General features: G+C 39.8%; 1 long non-coding RNA gene across 4 annotated transcripts in view; it reads left to right on the top strand.

Moving 5' to 3' along the window:
• LOC147835402 (uncharacterized) overlaps positions 1-10,740 on the top strand; it is a 47,519-nt gene extending 36,779 nt beyond the window's left edge. For 2 of the 4 annotated variants that reach the window (XR_015499843.1, XR_015499842.1), the window contains one exon: positions 9,908-10,740. This is a non-coding gene — a long non-coding RNA (uncharacterized LOC147835402). Of the gene's footprint in view, positions 1-2,720; positions 3,098-4,935; positions 5,020-9,907 lie in introns of those variants that run through there. The other 2 variants (XR_015499840.1, XR_015499839.1) reach the window with 2 other exon arrangements.
• The last annotated feature ends 9,937 nt before the right edge of the window (positions 10,741-20,677 follow it).

A 20,677-nucleotide genomic window follows, 5' to 3' on the forward strand; every position in this document is an offset into this window, starting at 1 on the left:
CACCCCCCCCCTCCCCAAAACTCCTAATTCAAAGCACATTTCACCAAGTGCGGCTTAGAGAGGGGATGTGGCTAAAACAAATAAAAGAATCATAAAGGAGGGATCAAAGCAGGCCTGCAAATCCATTCCTTCTGGGTAAAGAGCCTTTCATAAAAAAAAAAGAAATCCCACATCCCGACTACATATCTCATGGAACGGATCACTGGCAAACGCGTGCCTGCAACGGATTGATGGAGCAGACGCTGTTGGCAGGCCTCGTCTCTCTCTCTTTCCATCAGAGCGAATGCCTTTTCATAACTTGCTGCTATCAAGTCTTTGGGGAAATACATACAGATGAAGTCAAATTATTAGCCGTTATTTGAATTTTGATTTCTTTCTCAAATATTTCCCAAATTAAGTTTAACAGAGCAAGGAAATTTTCATGGTATTTCCTATAATATTTTGTTCTTCTGGAGAAAGACTTATTTTTTTATTTTGGATAGAATAAAAGCAGTTTTAATTATTTTAAAACCATTTTAAGGTCAACATTATGAGCCCCTTTAAGCTATATTTTTGTTTATTGTCTACAGAACAAACTGTCCTTAAACAATGACTTGCCGAATTACTCTAACTTGTAACTTATTTAAGTCTTTAAATGTCACTTTAAGCTGAATCGTTTAACAGGTGCTGTATTATATGAGCAATATTAACGGGTAGCAGTGCAATATAGCTGTATATGAAACAAACTCGGGACCCGGCTGGCTTGCTGCCGGCTGGCTTGCTGGTTTTAGGTGTCTGATCGAGTTATGTCAGATTTTTTAATGTAGTGAATCATCTGATTTTCATTGAGCAGGTGTAATATTCATTAATATTAGTTATTCGAATTCTTATTTTCACTTAGGCGCCGCTGTTTGGTGTCGAATGATAGTTACGTCATCATTAACCTGCAGGCTGCATTTTGCTCTTGGGCCTGCCAGAAAATAAATAAAAAGATTAGAGCTGTGGCAAAATAATGAATAAAAGGAGTGAGGCTATTGCCAAATAAATTAATAAATGAAAAAAGTGCGACTGCTGAAAGTGCAAGCAGCTAGGGACACCGACCCTCGCGGCCAAATAAACAGACCGGCCCACCGGAAATTCTCCTGGTCCTCCCGATTAGCCAATCCGTTCCTGTTCAACAAGGTTGTCTAACCATGCAGATAATCCAGGCTGACAACTGTTTTTAATCGTCCTCCACAATGTTCCAGGCTTAGTGGAGAAACAACCGTAACTGTACCAAACTGTACAGTTACCTACAGTGGCCCCGATTGGCTACCGCTGCCCAGCTGTTTGCCGTGTCCCCCCTGACGTCATCACACGGTCTCCAATCAAGCCGCTGCCACCGTGGCATAAAAGCGGTGACAGGACGCTACTCGCAAGGCCTGGGACACTTGAATTTCTGACTGTGTTGTGTTGTGTTGTGTTGTGTTGTGCTGTGCTGTGTTGTGTTGTGTTGTGTTGTGTTGTGTTGTGTTGTGTTGTGTTGTGCTGTGCTGTGTTGTGTTGTGTTGTGTTGTGCTGTGTTGTGTTGTGTTGTGTTGTGCTGTGTGTCAGTAAATTTGCAATCTGTTTTCAGTGTGTTACAGTCTGGTACATGTCCACTGTTATTTGTGTATTCTCCATTTGTCTACCATCATTTACGCACACCTGAGGTTGGAAAGTGGGGCAGGTAAAAATGTCATGCGACACACATTGTGTTTGCTTAAAAATATCATTATTTTGTTAGACACACTAGGTAAGGGGTGTGCTCCACCCGCTGTTTTTTTTTTTTTTTTTCTCGTATATCAGTGTAGGTTAGGTAGCGCGTAATAGATGCAAAGATTTTCTTTTCAATAACTGATATATTTTTCTTTTAGATAGTTGGGGTATAGGTTGGGCCAGTAGAATGCCACCTGTGTCCCATCTCTCCAACTCTCCCACCTACCTGTTCAAACATTTTGTGTCCCATTTGTTGTCTGTAATTTTCAGTATAGTCTTGTAAATATTTATTATTCCTTCTATATACATATTTTTGCACTTATTATCATCACTATCTTTGTTAAAAAAACTCCCTTTAATGCATTTTGCTAGTTGTGGTACTTTGTCCCTCACTTGTTGATATTGTGTGTTTGTTTTTGTGTTTACTTCGGAAGTAACTTAAGAAGTTCTGTATTGGCAACGCAGTGGCGCAGTAGGTAGTGCTGTCGCCTTACAGCAAGAAGATTGCTGGTTCATGCTTGGCTGGGTCAGTTGGCGTTTCTTTGTGGAGTTTGCATGTTCTCCCTGCATTCGCGTGGGTTTCCTTTGGGTGCTCCGGTTTCCCCCACAGTCCAAAGACATGTGGTACAGGTGAATTGGGTTGGCTAAATTGTCTGTAGTGTATGTGTGTGAATGAGTGTGTGTGTGGATGTTTCCCAGAGATGGGTTGCAGCTGGAAGGACATCCGCTGCTTAAAATGTGCTGGATAAGTTGGCGGTTCATTCTGCTGTGGCCAACCCGGATTATTGAAGGGACTAAGCCGAAAAGAAAATGAATGAATGAATAAAGTTCTGTATTTAGCCTGACATACAACACAGAGTAAATGGAAGACCAGTCACACAAGTATGTTTAAAAAAATATCTAGTAAAATATTATGTACTGTCATCATGGCAAAGCTAAAAAAAAATAATTTATTAGAAATCAGTTGTTAAAACTATTATGTTTAAAAATGCGTTAAAAAAATCTTCTCTTAATTAAACAGAAATTGGAGAAAAAATATATCCAGGGCGGCTAATAATTCAGGAAGGCTAATAATTCTGACTTCAAATGGATGTGTGTGTTTATGCGTGTGTAGATGGGGGTCTCTGAGACAGATGTTGGTATAAACCATTATAAAACGCAGGCCACCAGGAAGTCTGTAATGCTCTCAAGGCGTCGCTGCTTGGGCAGCAACATTTGGTGACCGTTGTGAAGAATATCACTCAACACACAGCTGCAAAATAACTGACATGAGCCGCTCCATTGAGCCTCACAGCTGAGCAGACAGGCATTATCCTAGCGAAGGGAGAGGTCTTTTTTTCCATCACACGGACATCCGCCACGCGTCGTCAGAAGATTCTGGGTAAATCTGGAGCGGAGTTACACTTTGCACGCAGTGCATATTTGAAGGGTGATGCATCTCTGCTCGTAATTCGCAAACGCCATCGTTTTGCACTCGATTGAATGAGTTTCACAATACATCGTGTTTGTAAAAGGAAAACAAATGGACTTCTTAAGTGAAAATCCATGGATAGTTTTGTAAAAAGCATCAAAGATGTTGAGTTTTTTGGGGGTTTTGGACAGACCGCATAATGACTAACTTTCCCCAAAAGGAGACAATGAATCTTCACTTTAACAGAAAAAAGCACATTATCTGTGTTTGTAATTTGTTTATTATATTTTACAGATGCACTTTTCTTCAGAATAATCACACCAGTCATTGGAGAAATAGTGCATTCTTTCCATTATTCCAGCTATTCAAGTCATCTGGTGAAATTTTCATATCACATTATGTACCACAGGGGGAAATTGCCAATTGTCAGTTTTACTTCAGCTTTTTTTTCCAATGTCATGCAGCCAGTTTTTTTTTCTTTTCTTTTTTTTGGTGACTCTAACATTCACAGACACTAGCCCACATATGAATGTGATTCCTTCTTTTGATTTATTAATCAAAAATTCAATCCAAGTTGTGCAATATGGTAAATTCTGTTTTTATGACTGTATTCTGCGATTCCATCCACAATTTCCACATCGTGGAAATCACAGAGCTCTATAAACTTAACACCCAGATTAATTTTACAAAATCTCACAAATGGGAATTCTACCATGATTAGACATGGTTTATTTATAAGTAAATTATCGCCATCTCATTAAAAATACTCTACTGTGATTTAATGTAATGTAATGTGTATTTATATAGTGCATTTGCTGTGTATGGTATGGTATGTTTGTGAGTTGGTTGAGCTTCATCAGTTCCTGGTAAAGTACATAGTCTATCTGTGTTTTTGAGAGTAATGACGGCTCCAGCAAATTTCACTTAGTTAATTTGGTTACGATTAATGTTTGATCAAAGTGCATTTATTTCGATGGGGATCAAATCTGACTGGAACTACCTGCGCATTAAACAATGTTCATTTATTACTTCAATTTCCTTTGTCTTAGTGCCTGATTTATCCAACCCAAGCTCATTCTGTAAACGTACTGCAATATACGTTTCTAGAGATCGCCAAATCCATCCCAGAAGGTTGTTTTTTTTTATGCTTTTTTTTTTTTTTTTTTACAAATCCATCAGGGGCCTCTGTGTATGCTTTTTAAGATCTCAAATTTCTCTCACAAGTGCTGATCACTTCTTGCTTAAATCCACCAGAGGCCGCTGTCAACTGACTGACTGACTGACCCTCCTTCTTCCATGAACCCAACCAATAGTGTTTTCAAAAGCTCTGATTTTCCCGCTCACCCACTTCCCTAAACCCAACAAACAGTTTTAAAAAGCAATCCAGGAAAAGAAAATCCCTGATTTTTACCACGTTTGCAGATTTTACCACAAGTTATTATCTTGTTTATTTAATTTTTTGGCTTCTGTTTTGGTCTTACCCACTTTCTAGTACCGATCTTTGTCAGACCTGGTTTTGTGGTCAACTCCTTTCTGCATCTCAAGTCTGCCAACATACATGGTGAACTAAGCTGTCTATACGAAGGTAATCGGTCAGCTGGTAAGCGTGAAAAGGAATGACGTCATACCGCACCTTAGCATTCGTTTTAAAAATTAAACGATGCCATACGTACTTTTGTCTACATAATTTGCGATCTCCAGTAACGAATATAGGGCTATGTTTTTAGAATGAGTCTGTGTTAGATCTATCAGGGGTCGCCACAGCAGAATGAACCACCAACTACTCTGACACATGTTTTATGCAACAGATACCCTTCCAGACTTGAGAAGTAGAGAGGAGGTGACCATGAAGACGGGGTTCGAGCTTGGCAAAGAACGGTTCCGGAAAGTGGGTAAGACAAAAACAGAAGTCAAAACATAAAATAAGCAAGTAAATTACAGGGTGAGAATGTGGGTCAGTCAGTTGGTCAGTCATTCAGTCAGTCAACAGCGGTCTCAGGTGGATTTATGGGAGAACAGCAGGCGCAAATGGCACTTGTGAGAGAAATTTGAGATCTAAAAGAAAAAAAGCATACACAGCGGCCTCTGGTGGATTTACGAAAACAAAAGCTGCAAAAAATGTAGCTCCTGGGACCTATTTGGCGCTCTCCAGAAATGTATACAGAGTTACAGTTTCAGAATGAGCCTGGGTTGCATTCTACAGTTTCTTATCAAATCTTGACCAGTCAAATGCTCTCTTGTATCTGACATGCCCCATCCTCTTCAAGAGGCTTCACATTCAATGTGCTTGAGCTCGATCACTCTCACTGCCAGATCGTTTTTTTTAAAAGGGGAGGAGCTACACTATGTCGCACACTCTCTTCGTGTTTTGTTTCAGATTACACCAAACATTCATTCATTTATTTTCGGCTTAGTCCTTTTATTAATCTGGGGTCACCACAGCGGAATGAACCGCTAATTTTCCAGTACATATTTTACACAGCGGATGCTCTTCCGGCTGCAACCCCTCTCTGGGAAACACTCATACACTCTCATTCACACACATAAACTACAGACAATTTTAGCTTACCCAATTCACCTGTACTGCATGTCTTTAGACATGTGGGGGAAACCGGAGCACCCGGAGGAACCCACGCGAATGCAGGAAGAACATGCAAACTCCACGCAGAAAATGCCAACTGACCCAGCCGAAGCTTGAACCAGCAACCTTCTTGCTGTAAAGCGACAGCACTACCTACTGCGACACGTGTCACCCATTACACAAAAAAAAAACGAATAAAAATACACATTTCAAATGACTTAGCTACTAAACAGCAACTTAAAACAAAGTGAAATCATAATCAAGGACTCATTTAAATAAACATTAATGCAAAATCTATAATATTAATGTCTAAAGTGAAGATCCACTGCTAGTTTTACAAAGCATCAAAGATATATTGAGTGTTTTGTTGCACAGACCGCACAGTGACTAACTCTCCACAAAAGAAGACAATGAATCTTCGAACCCTCTGTTCAACAAAAACACATTATCGTAATGGGCGATACATATTCCAGAGCTGTCGTATTGTAAAGCCGCCTGAGAAGTTTATTTCCCAAGCTCTCGATTCCTGCTGAAACGCACAAAAGAGTCGCTGTGTGATAGTTTCCACGCACACAAAGGCTTTGTAATTACCACAGAAGACATACCCGTGGGGTAAGTCAATAACTCATCTGGCAAACAAACTCTGATGTCGGTAAATGATCCAAAGACTTATGATCTGGAGCAAAAAATAAGACTCGCGTTTGGTCTGTGGTTTGTCCCTGAGCACAACAGCGCTGTAGGCTGATCTTCTGACCTGTTGTGACAGTATATGCTGAAAGAAGCCTTGTGCATTAAAGCGGATGAGAAAAGCCAGGCGTTTGACTGTAATGAAGATGGTCCATGGTCAGAGCGGTGCGGTTGACGCTGATATGTTTTGATGGCTGCCACCACAGCACTATGGATCCCGGATCCAGCAGAAGGAGTGCGGGAGTTTAGACAAGGCCTCATGTGATTGTGACAGTATACTTGGCAATGATATCTGTGCACTTTATGCTGCCTCATAGGGTTTGTAAATGGTAAGGGAAACAATAGGCAATATTATGATGGTGTGCAGTCGATATAGTGGCTCAGTGGTTAGCACTGTCGCCTCACAGCAAGAAGGTCGCTGGCTCGAGTCTCGGCTGGGTCAGTTGGCATTTCTGTATGGAGTTTGCATGTTCTCCCCATGTTCACGTGAGTTTCCTCCGGGTGCTCCGATTTCCCCCTACAGTCCAAAGACATGAATTGAATAAACTAAATTGGCCACATGTGTATGTGTGTGAATTAGTGTGTATGGATGTTTCTCAGTACTGGGTTATAGCTGGAAGCTTTGTGAAACATGCTGGATAAGTTGGCGGTTCATTCTGCTGAGGCAACACCTGATGAATAAAGGGACTAAGGTGAAGAATAATAAATGAATAAATGATGGTGTGCTGGATTCTGCTCGTCACATGACATCCCTGTAACCTCATCAAGTGACATCTTTTTATCAGTTTGGAAATTGATTTGAGGTCTATTTTCAAGTGTTACTCACTTTTTTTTTTACCCTTTTTTTTCTTTAGGGACAACTTAATTGTTTTAAGTTCAATCCACTTAAATGTGTAGAAACTAATGTTAACTTAATGTTTTCTTCATGTTGTCCCAACAAATCGATTATGTAGATTTTTTTGTTCTCTAGCTGAACAAGTAGTCTGAGCAAAGATAATGCACTGAAAATCTTTAGTCAAAATCTAATTATTCGCTTTAGTGGCAGTCCTACAATATTCTTAACCACGCCCCTCTTAACGTTCGCTACTAGGGAATGTATAAAAAAAAAGCCCCGCCCCCTACTCAATATTCCATTTCATTTGAAAGTACATCAACATACTGAAATAAAACTTCCAGTATGCTCTTGCTGCGTCTCATTTCAGAGGCTGCATTCTCTGAAGAATGCAGACTTTAAAGGTGAGTCAAAGAGCATGCACAGCAGCCTCTGGTGGATTTGCGAAAAAATAAAATATGGCGCTCTTCAGAAATGTACACAGGGGTACGTAATAATAATGAGCCTGGGTTGGAAAAGTTGCTATTTTCTAGCCGCTACACTCTCATTCTGGCGTGATAAGAGACTTTGCTGCCATACCATGGCTGCAGCAGGTGCAATGATATTACAGTGCCTAAAAATCAGCTAACTTCTGTCAATATAACCACTGTAAGTGGTAAGATAAGTGGATTATCCTGGCTTCATCTGAAATTTTTATCCTTTTATCCTAAAAGACAAATGTTGGATCACAATAATTATTTTTCACTTCCTTTAACTCAAGTGGGTTGTCCTTTTTTTTTTGCTTGATGGCTAGGACAGTGATCAGAGTGTGTTTTGCAGTATTAAAAACATGTTTATACAGATTTTTTTCCGGCTACGAAAATACTTCAATAAGAACACAAATTATGGACTTCTCAGCTGCCTGTAACGGGGAGACTGACACGGAGGGATCCATTATGCAGTATTTATTAGTCACACTTTCACTCAAACAATCAACACGCACAAAGGTGCGAACATACAACAATAACAGTAATAGAGGTCTTAGGGCTGGCGGCTGACAGACACAAAGTGATTTACCAGGCATGGGTCAGAGGCAGGCGGCGTGATTCAGAGTCCGTGTAACAGGCTTGGGTCGAGGGCAGGCAGCGAGTATCAGAGTCCGTGTAACAGGCTAAGTCGTGGGCAGGCAGAAGGCAGAGCAGAGTCAGAAACGGGCTGGAGTTATACACAGGAGATCAGGCTGGATAGAACACTCAGTAATGCTGGCCAGGGCTGAACAAGACTTCGCAAAGACTGAGTGTTTGAGTGCGGCTTATAAAGGGTACGTGGATCATTAGCGGGATTCAGTTCAGGTGTGCTGGATCAGTGTAAGTGGATGATGTAATGCTTAGAAGTCCGGAGATGGTGGCCTCTGCTGGCCAGCGAGGGGAGTGACTGGGACCGAGTCAGTGACACTGCCATAGTTTCAAACTCTTGCGTCATCAGAACAGTATGTTCAACGCACCACTGTTTTTATTTAAAGCATATTTTGAAGTTTTATTCAATAAAATATTTGAGTTATTATTTCCAAAAAATTCTAAAATGACTACACTACCTGACAAAAGTCTTGTGGCTTATTAAAGTTTTAGGAGCAACCAATAATACATTGACTTCTAGTTGATCACTTGGCATCAGAAGTGGCTTATATGAAAGGCAAAGGCTTCTAGATTGTGCTTTCATATTTTACCAAAATATAATATGATCATTCCTTGATTTTTGATGATTTATTTAGGCCAGTAAGGTCTGACTTTGCTTAGACAAAAGTCTTTTCACTCAACAGAAATAACATATAGTATTGAATATAAACCCATGGTGCAGTGGAGAAAGAGTTAATATTGTGTATGACTCCTACGAGCTTGGAGGACTGCATCCATACATCTCTGCAATGACTCAAATAACTTAATAATAAAGTCATCTGGAATGGCAAAGAAAGTGTTCTTGCAGGACTCCTAGAGTTCTTCAAGATTCTTTGGATTCATCTTCAATGCCTCCTCCTTCATCTTACCCCAGACATGCTCAATAATGTTCATGTCGGGTGACTGGGCTGGCCAATACTGCAGCACCTTGAGTTTCTTTGCTTTTAGGAACTTTGATGTGGAGGCTGAAGTATGAGGAGCGCTATCCTGCTGAAGAATTTGCCCTCTCCTGGGGTTTGTAATGTAATGGGCAGCACAAATGTCTTGATACCTCAGGCTGTTGATGTTGCCATTCATTCTGCAGATCTCTCGCACGCCCCCACACTGAATGTAACTCCAAACCATGTTTTTTTTTTCTTTTTTTTTTACCAAACTTGACTGATTTCAATGAGAATCTTGGTTCCATGCGAATTCCAATAGGTCTTCTGCAGTATTTATGATGATTGGGATGCAGTTCAACAGATGATTCATCGGAAAAATCGACCTTCTGCTACTTTTCTATATGATCAACTAGAAGTCAAGTTAAGTAGTCAAGTATTTGTTGCTCTTACTACTGGGATTGCCTGGGATTTTTTTGGTAGTAGTGTATTTTAAAAACTAAAAACTGAAATTTTTAAATGTTATTAATTTGAAAGAGAAACATTTATGACTGAAATAAATGCTGACATTACTTACACTCGACATATGTTTTAGGCAGCATTTCTTAAGATGTACGATTTCAGAAATCCTTTTTTTCATCTTTTCAGACGTGCATATCTGTCACTGACCCCCATACGGAGATCTGGAAGAAGAACATAATGAAAACCAGGAGAAAAAAGCTGATCCTGCCCGGCCATCACAGCGGCATAAAGCGTCAACCAGGTTTCCTGCTGAGTGGTGTCGTTACATAATAAAAGATACAGTGACCCCTGCAAACTTTGCCGTGCCGGTGCCCTCTTTGCGGCCGTATGGAGTTAACATCCCAGCCTTGAAAAGAAATAGTTCTCAGCTATTAAAATACCTCCGAAAATGGGATGCTTATCAAATAATATGAACCAGATTGGCCTGTTTTCCTTCTAGCCTGGCAATGAACGTAGTTGAGAAGATATCTACACCTTTCATGTCCCTTTTGAAGTCAATGACATTATATGGGCTTTGAGCGTCTGGGAATGTTGCATGGTTATACAGACTCTGAGAAATAGAGTTGTTTTTTTGGGTCCGGTGTCCAACCTTTACATGTGGTCCAAATAGTCCATAGAGTAGTGAGATTGACTGAATAAAATTAGATTTATTTCACTTAAAGATGTCAGTCTACTTAGTAAAAAAGTGAACTTAAAATTTGATCGTCTTAATGTGAACTTGAACTGACTGAGTTGGACATTTAGAGTTCCCAGGATGCTTTTTTTCAAACTGAAAAAAGAAAGTAAAATTTTTTTATACAAGATTTTCATATCGAAACATAAGCCAGTGCTTAATATTATGTTGGGATTTACATAAAATTCTATTATGTTGAAATTATGTTTATATGTTACTGCCAATGGGCATTGCTGTTTTGTTTTTCTAAGTATTATTTAGCCCTATTAAATAAATAAAAAATTAATTAAGACATTTAACATTTTATTATAGGTTACTGGCTCAAAACTGTTACTTTACTGTTTATTTCCTGAATTAAACCTGTTCACAAAAATAAATTTAATTTAATTAGAATTTTTAATTATCTATCTATCTATCTATCTATCTATCTATCTATCTATCTATCTATCTATCTATCTATCTATCTATCTATCTATCTATCTATCTATCTATCTATCTATCCATCCATCCATCCATCCATCCATCCATCCATCCATCCATCCATCCATCTATCTATCTATCTATCTATCTATCTATCTATCTATCTATCTATCTATCTATCTATCTATCTATTTATCTATCTATCCATACTCACTGGCCAGTTTATTAGGTACACCTGTCCAACTGCTCATTAACGCAAATTTAATCCAATCACATGGCAGCAACACAAAGCATTTAGGCATGTAGACATGGTCAAGATGATCTGCTGCAGTTCAAACTGAGCATCAGAATGGGGAAGAAAGGGGATTTAAGTGACTTTGAAAGAGGCATGGTCTGCAGAGGAGAATGGCCGGACTGGTTCGAGCTGATAGAAAGGCAACTAACTTAAAGAACCACTTGTTACCACCGAGGAATGCAGAAGAGCATCTCTGAACTCACATGACGTTGAACCTCGAGGCAGATGGGCTACAGCAGCAGAAGACCATACCGGTGCCACTCCTGTCAGCTTCATACAGGCTCACCAAAACTGGACAATAAAAGATAAAAAAAGTTGCCTGGTCTGAAAAGACAAGACAAGGGCATCATAATGGGGAAGAAAAATACATTTTTGCATGCATAATCTTCTATGACTGTTTGCCGGTCTTGCTCTGGTGAAACGCCGCTGTCCTTCCAGTCCACACAGATGAGTCCTGTGTGAAGATCTATGGAAGATCTTTGCGTGATTTTCTGGCATTAACGCTCCGCCTGATATAAGAGCAGGCAAACTCTGAGACTCAACCGAGCGCTCAAATCTCAGCTCTGTCAAAGCCACTTAACATCACAGCCCTGTCTGCTACTTCAGACAGACGCATTTCCATACAAGATCATTTAGGTTAGAAATACGGCCCTCAGAAGCAGAACGGGACGCAAGAGAGCAGAGTTTGGTGAAGGTTTAGGGGGAAGCGAGGCCAGGCCGAGGTCAATGCTTTTAATATTCTTCTGTATGTGGGTGAAACTCCCAGAAGACTCTCAAATGACAATTTCAGGTGGTGTGTGTGTGTGTGTGTGTGTGTGTGTGTGTGTGTGTGTGTGTGTGTGTGTGTGTGTGTGTGTGTGTGTGTGTTTGCATTTGTCATAAATGTAGGCCTTCTTATCCTCAGACTGGCTGATTGCAAAAAAACCCATGGTTCACATCAAAAACTTTTAGTCTTGACAAGATACAAAGACTTTGATCCGGCTCCGACTTAATAACAACAGATGACATGATTGTAAGGTAATGCTCCAGCATGGAGATGGAGATCACAAGTGCAGCGGTTTTATATGACAAAACACTTGTTGAACGTTAGAATAATATAGCATAACTCGGAAGACCCCAGGATCAAAAACAAGATAATATTACAGTAGACATTAATGTTAGTGTTCATATTTAAGGCCAGACAAAGAATAAAGACACTGGAGAAAAAGCAGGTTTAGATCATTTTCACTACTGACTGGTGAAAAATATGATCTGTGTACCAACTTGAGTAAATGTTAACACATTTTCAGCTAGCAAATTGTTTAGAATTGTTAAATGTTACTAAATCAAAACAAAGCCAGTAAGATAAAAAAAAATTACAAATAGGTTTTTGTATGGCATCACGGTGGCTCCATGGTTAGCACTGTCTCCTCACAGCAAGAAGGTCACAGGTTTGAGTCCCTGCTCAGTTGGCGTTTCTGTGTGGAGTTTCCAAGTTCTTCCTGTGTTGTCCTCCAGGTGCTCCGGTTTTCCTCCAAAGACATGCGCTTTAGGCATCCGGATCATAAAATCCAGGGGCCTCATGTACGAAGACTTGCGTGGAAATCATACTAAAAAATTGCGTACGCACAAAGCTGTAAATGTGCGTACGCAGAAAAAAATGCAGATGTATGAAACACTGCGTACGCCGAATCCCACGCATATTCTTTTGTACATCCGAATAAACGTAAAACTGAGAGCAACATGCACGAGCGCAAAACCCCTCCCTGTCTCCTCCCCCGTATGAATATGTTAATGACTATGCTAATGGCAAAACCAAACAAAAAGCAATGGCAAAAGCAAGCAAGAAGAGAAACTTTGAACAGAATGTGAATTGGAGGTGCTGCTTTTGGAGGTAGACCGGAGAAAAACGGTGTTATTTGCAAGTTTGTCCTCCGAAATTAACAACAAAACAAAAAAAAAAGAGTGGGAGAGTTTAGCTGATGCGGTTAACACAGGGTCTGAACATCGCACTGAGTGAATTAAAAAAGAAATAGTGTGGTTTATAGGTGTAAAATGTTGTAGTACCCCTAACAGTCTCAGTGGCGTAGCTCGAAAAAAACACGTCAACATGTTTTGAAACGTTTGAGCATGAACTGAACGAATGAATCCAGCGTCTGATGAACTCATTCTTCTTTTTTCCCTGCTACATATCAGATTTTGCCTACTATTTATCACAAGAAAGACAAGTAGGAATCATTAATAAGTTTGTGCATCATGTTTTATTTGCACATTTATTGAATGGAAATGTTTCTGATTCACGCAAGCAAATCCAACTTCAGATAGTGTCTTTATAGCAATGTGCGTGCAGTAGACCGCTCCGATTACATTGGGAAAACAGGCGACCGCTGCAAATTGAGCTTCAATGTTTGGCTGGTCAACTGTATGATATGGAAACCTTATATACTGTACCTGCTAGATGAACCCGTCTCATACAGCTGCCATTGCACGGCTCAAAGACACTTTGTAGAGAGCAATTTAACACAACTGCCTCTAGGAGTCGCCAATGGAAATAAAACAGACACGCACAAAAAATGTGCGTACGCCAGCATTGAAGCTGGTGTGGAGCTGCGCACATTCCCACGTTCATTTCATTGTTAGTAAATCCAAACGTGAGCGATTCTGAGCGTGAAACCTGGCATACGAAAAGTTTTTGTGCGTACGCAGCGTTGATGCATGAGGCACCAGGAGAAGTGAAGAGTGTTGGGGGCGGTGGGTGGTGTGTATGTGTGCGGGCGTACTGGATAGCGGATAGCGGGTTAGGAAGATGGTTGCGCGTCAGGTTCAGTGCGTATGGGTAATGTACCAAGTGGGTTGGTTGCAATTAAGGGAGTTTTCCGGGAGACAGAACAATACGGGAGATGGGTTGGAAATACGGGAAACATATATGGCTATAGGTGAATTAAACTAAATTGGCCATAATGTACGTGTGTGAATGTGAGTGTATAAGTGTGTCCTAGTACTGAGTTGCGAATGAAAGGACTGTCAGGATTGAGGCAGAGTCCAGAAACTAGTCCTTTCATGTCTTGTATGTTGTACTCTGCTAGAGTTTTCGAGTCGAGCATTCAGTTTCTGTCACTGTGTGTCTCTGTATGATCACCATCATGACTGCGTTCGGGCCGCACATGATCCTTCTTTATGCAGGCGCTCGAGGTTTAGGCGTTCTCGATGCACGCTCTGGTGTGTTTGTTGTTTTGTTGGCGGCATGGCGTTCTCAGCACTCCAGTCTAGTCGGTTTTGGTTGGCGCTGGGATTGGAACATCCATGTTGCATGGTGTTCATTTATCATGTGCTTGTGTCTTGCGTTCTGTTGTGTTTGTGTCATGTAGCACGTGGTTTTAGGTTTACATTGTAATCATGTGCTTTAGTATCTTGTTTCATGTGAGCATGCTGTCAAGGAGTTCTCTCGTTGGCTGCTAGTTCTAGTCTTGTTTGTATGTGAGCACATGGCTTGATGTGGTGTTTGTACCATGTGCTCTTGTCTATCATCTTACCTCACCCACCTTGTTATCCTGCTTTCAATTACCATGTTCACCCGTCCGCTTGTGTCACGGTCATACAATAAAGACAAGAATGGTTATTTCTTTTCATCGATTTATTCAAATGCAAAAAGTTCCATAGGATAAGCAGGTAAGTGATATTCTTAGATGGAGAACAGACTTGTGTCCAGTTCACAATGTAAACAAGGATTTTCATGCAACCACCAGAGTATAAAGTCAATTCCCTTAATCACAGCGTGTGCATCCACAGGTTTAGGAGAAACATCCACAGGAGAAGGGAACCATCCACGGAAGAAGGCGAGCCAGGGAGAAGGTGAGGTGAACCATCTGACATCGATTCCAGCCACTGAATTACAGGAATCGAGAGGACTTTATGGATTCAGGGGAGTGTGCACGGGTATGATTAGAGGTGGCTGGTGAAGGAGAGTGATGATTGAAGCTGAGGGAATGAGATGATGAGGGAGATTGGTGATTAGAGCAGCAGGAACGAGCGTATGTGACAGTTTGTCTGTTCATTGGTTTGTTTTCACTATTTATTCTCAGAGTGTGTTCTGTCCTGTGCTGGTCCGTCATTGTTAATTCAGTGCCCATGTGCTGTCATTGAGGATGTTATGAAGTTTGTTATACCAAGTCCTGTCTAATAAAGTGTGTATATTGCTATGTTTTTCCCCACGTGGAGGTTTAAGTTGATTTGTTTTGCTTTTGTTGAATAAAATCGTTTTCATTTGCTGCAATTGGGTCCTCGCCTCATCTCCTTCAACCCCAAAACCGTGACAAGGACATCCGTTGAGTAAAACATATGCTGGATAAGTTGGCGGTTCATTCTGCTATGGCAATCCCTGATAAATAAAGGGACTTAGCCAAAGGAAAATGAATACAAATATGCCATGAAAATAGATTACAGGACAGTCCTGTTTTGTTTCTGGCCCCAATGTTAGGTGTCAATTTAATGTTGTTTTGACATTTAGTTAACGGACATCAAATCGATTAGCATTTTTGACATATTTTTCTGATGATTTTTGATGTCACTTTGACATCAAGGTGCCTGCTGGGCTATCAAGTACATATTCTGCATGATCTTATTTTAAATCACTAATCCAACCTAATACCTAAACCTAACTACTATTGTAATAATTATTGATAAGCAGCCAATTAAGATTTTATTGAGACAAAAGTCTTAGCTAATGATTTATTCGAGAGTTGTACCTTTCTCAGCAGTCATGGGAAAAGTTCATTTTGAAAGTAGTGCCGAGTTCAGATTGCATGATTTTAATCCCAACTTTGACTCGCTGTCAGGTTTTAAGAAGTCTCCGACAAATCTCACAGGCAAATCAGTGCTCGTTCATGTGAACAACAATCACACAGTGAACTATCAAAGATGCGATCTGAGAGAATCGCCGATGAGTCACCGACACCCATGAGATGTTTTGCATGCTAAATATAGCTGTCGGCGAATTAAATCATGCCATGTGAAATGTGTTCCGATTAAAAATAACATTGGCGATCGCTACAGCCAATGAAAGAGCAGCATCCACTAGTATGGGTACCTGCAGGCCAGCGGAAGGTTGGGGGAGAAGTTAAAAGTGCTCATTTTTTTTTTATCTGTTTGGACCCAATAAATGGAGAAAAACTATGTAAATTTGTCAAGAGCACATGTGGCTTTTTGACGTGTCATCTGAACAATAACACAACCGAGTTGAAAAAGAAAAAAGTTGAGTAGAAATTGCTAATTCCCTTTAAAACCCTGGTAAGCAAAATAAGTACATTTTCTACCCCACTAAAGGCTTCTTTGTCTTCCTATTTTAAAGCCATGCAGTGTGAAACCCCTGTCGCCGATCCATCTTGCAGTGTAAACAAAGCAGCCACGAAACGCTACTCCAGTGTGAAAACATTTGTGAAGCCACTACTTTGAAAATCATGCAGTCTGAACTCGGCTTAAGGCATTACGTTATATTGAAGTTTTCCCCAGAAAAGTAACTAATTACTTATCTACTTATCTATGGTAAGTAATGTGAACTCTTTCAGAACTTGCAGGGTTTTCATGTTTTTTTTTTTTTTTTTTAAACAGAGGAGCTCTGCAATAAACAACACACTATATAAACACACAACACACTATGAAAGTTTAAGCCAGTGTGTTTGCAACTTTTGTACTTTTTGTCTTATTAGTTAAGTAAAATCTTTGTCCATTGAGTAAATCTCCTTTTCCTTTTCTTTGATCCGTTCAAAATACTGAGAATACTTCCATCGTAGAAATCTAATGCTGTGTTCACACCAGACGCGGAACGCACGGATAAATTGTGCTATTTGCACATAAATAGCCGCGTGAACATTTGAGTTTACTTACTTCATTCGTGCATCAAACCCCACTTCATTCGTGCATCAAATCTGCTTCATTCGCATGTCAAATTCACTTTAGAACAGACGCGGATTCACATGATGGGCAGGGCTTCTGTCTGCCTAGTGACACTAGCTAACATGGATATTATGAAGAAAATAACAGTGTTTTGTTCTTTCAGAAGGCTGAAAAACAGCGTCGATATGTTTAGGGCCTTGTCTGAGTCCACAGATCCTTTCAGAGGTGCATTCAGCTCTGTGAGCTCATAAACTCCACCAGCTTTCAGCGGTGCTTCTGACTGAACCAAGCCCAGTTTGATGAACTGTGGTCGGTGTCGGCTGGAGGATTTCCCTCGTGACACCAACAACAGGCACTACGTCACAATCACGCCCCCACAAGAGCAAGCTCTTGATTGGTTAACGTGGCGCGAATGTCCGCTTAAGTTCAGATTTTTGAACTCGAGCGATTTGAGCCAAACGCGTGTTCAGCGCGTCAAACACACAAAACGCTCAATTCGCGCAGCGCCATTTGCACATATCGTGCCTTTTGTGCAGCGCCAGGATGTCTATTCGGGTATTTGCATTGACTCGCAAAAATCACTCACGCTTGATGCTTCTTCTACAGCATAAGGCTCTGCCATCTTTGGGCTCTATTTTAACAATCTGGGCACAAAGTCTAAAGTGCATCACGCATAAGCATGGTCAGTGCATGGCATGGAGGCAGTGGATTTTATATTTATGTAGAAAATAATAATTTTGGTAACATTTTAATCCTTTAATTTTTTTCATATGTTAAGATATTTGTGTATTGCTGTACATTCTGTGTGCATTAAGCAATGTGTAAGCGCTTGAACCTGCATAGGCGCTTAACTAATGTGCTCTGCACTGGACTGTAGAGCAGCATTTAGTCGGTCAATCGCGCATTCTGTTTTATTTCATCAAAATAGCAACATGCCAACAATGTGCCTTAACACACCTCCTTTATGGACCACAACACCTATGAGTCAAATGGATTTGCTATTTAAACAACGTGGCACAAAATTTGAAAATTAGTGTTGCGCTGGTCTGAAAATAGCAACAAATCGTGTCATGCACATCTTATGCCTTACTACCTTGGGTGATTGATAGGGCCCTATATTTTCATCTGTTCCTGTTCATTGAAGCCTTAATAGAATGTGATTATTTGTAATTCAGCAATTTATTTTTTAAAAGCTAATTAATTCAACTAAATAGTCACTCAAATTAAATTTTTTTGCAAAGTGTAACTCAAATATTATTACTTAATTATTTAAAGTAACACTTTTTTACTTCACTTGTTACTTAGAAAAATAATATTATTACCTAACTCTCATTACTTGTAACCCAACACAGTTTCTTAATGTGTGCATTTCCTCTGTTTCAGACTGACGAACGATGAGATGCACTGACTCTCTGTGCAGGCTGGCGAAGAGGAAATCTTCATATGGTAATCAAGGTTGAGTAAACATTTGATGGCATGCATGTGCAATATAGCCTTCTGCCTTTGACATTTAAGTCTGGCGGTCACAGTCATGCGTGCATTCTTTCAGCATGGCTCATATTTTTGGTGTCCATTCCAAGAAGTCTTCCCTCGTGCTGCTTTTTTTTCAGGAGGAAATTATTTTTCATTGCCCCCGAAAGAGAAATGCCTTGCCAAGCGGTGTTGCTCCACATTCTGCTGATGGGATGCCAAGTCCTTTCCCCTTGGCTCCTGGAGCGCAGAAAGCGTCCTTTAACCCTGCTGAGACACTACAACAGTGAGTAGCTTCTGCACCTAACAAAATGAATGCTGTTTCTGATACTTATTCATATAGTGTCTTAATAGAAAAACTAAATTTTAATCGAACTGTTTTGAAATGCTGCAAAGACAATAGTTACAAAAGACACCTTCCACTATGGGTGATTTTAGGATTTTCATTTTAGGGGGCTCTGCTCCTTACAAGTTAAAAAAATGAACAAATAAATATATATAAGCCTAATACTTCATATATAAGTAATTTTTTTCCAAATATGGTTATTAATTTTTTTCCTTTTTCCCCTCTATCAAGGGCATACAGTACAATTACAATGCAGCCTACAAAACCGCACATATCCACATCCTTCTTATATATGTATATACACATATACACATTCAAATGACATAACTAAAAAATCAATAAATAAATAAAAGTGGCGCAGTAGGTAATGCTGTCGCCTCACAGCAAGGAGGTCGCTGGTTCAAGCCTCAAGTGGGTCAATTGCCATTTCTGTGTGGAGTTTGCATGTTCTTCCTGTGTTCGCGTGGGTTTCCTCCGGGGTATCCCCTTTTTCCGCACAAGTCCAAAGACATGCGGTACAGTTGAATTGGGTAGGCTAAATTTTCTTTAGTGTATGAGTGTGAATGAGTCTGTATGGATGTTTCCCAGAGATCGGTTGCACCTGGAAGGGCATCCGCTGATTAAAAACATTTACTTAATAAGTTGGCGGTTCGCCAAGGACTAAGCCGAAAAGAAAATTAATGAATAATTGAAACATTGAAAAATAGATAATGACAAAATAGCAAGCAAAAAGAAATACAATGAAAAAATGAAATACATGTTTACAAACAATTTACATAATATTCATAAATGGTTCTCAAAGGTCAAAGTCCTTCTGCTTGCCTTTGATGATATGAGTTAGTCTCTCCAGTCCAATACAGTTCAATATTTATTTTTTACACAATCCACAATCCTCTGGATGGAGCATCCATGTGTTTCCAGTATAATGCAATAGCACTTCTAGCTTGAAAAACAAAACAAAATCCAAAACATTTAGAAGTAATAAATTAATAGTAATAGACCTAAAGAATTGAGCCTTAAATGATAGCGTTGTATGCTAAACAAGCAGTATTCCACTGTATTTTATAGACAGGTATAGCCATTTGACTTCTGAATGAGCCAAATACAGTTTGGCTAAGTGTGAATAACTCAACACACTTGTTTACTGTAGTAAAACCACTTTCTATATTCAAGTACATTTTTTGTTTACATTTATTAAATAAATAAAACTGCCACTTTTCTGATGGCATAAATATAAATATATATTTTCAAAAATACAGGCTAATTCACATATTTTATGATCTGAATCACAATAATACATAAGAAATATTTTTAAATTCGAGACAACACTTGACGTTTCTATCTCTGTCAGTGACAGTTAAAATAAGTACATTCACTAAGTTGTTCTGTCACTGTTTAATCCTTTCTGTGCAAGACTGTGTGGTATAGTTAATGCCACATGCACTGTAAAGTGTTTTGGTAATTAATTTTGAAATAAAAGTAGCGGAATTTTGAGAATTACATTTTTCGCTGGAGGAAACAGCTGTGATGATGATGAACGCAGAGGAAACAGTAGATGGGAAACCCAGTTTGCTCCCTAGCTGAATTCTGCCACCATTTTCATATCAGATTTACACCAACTACTACTACAGAAAGTTACTAATATTACAGCTACTACTGCTGCTCCTACAGCCACAACCACGACTACTACTACTACTACAATGTCTACTAATATTAATACTACTACAACTACTACTACTACTAATACTACTACAGCAATAACTGCTACTGCAACATCTACATCGACAACATCTACTACTGATACTACTACACCAACAACGA

This window comes from Danio rerio, chromosome 9 (genome assembly GCF_052040795.2).
Source record: "Danio rerio strain M-AB ecotype USA chromosome 9, GRCz13ab, whole genome shotgun sequence".
NCBI classification, from domain to species: domain Eukaryota; kingdom Metazoa; phylum Chordata; class Actinopteri; order Cypriniformes; family Danionidae; genus Danio; species Danio rerio.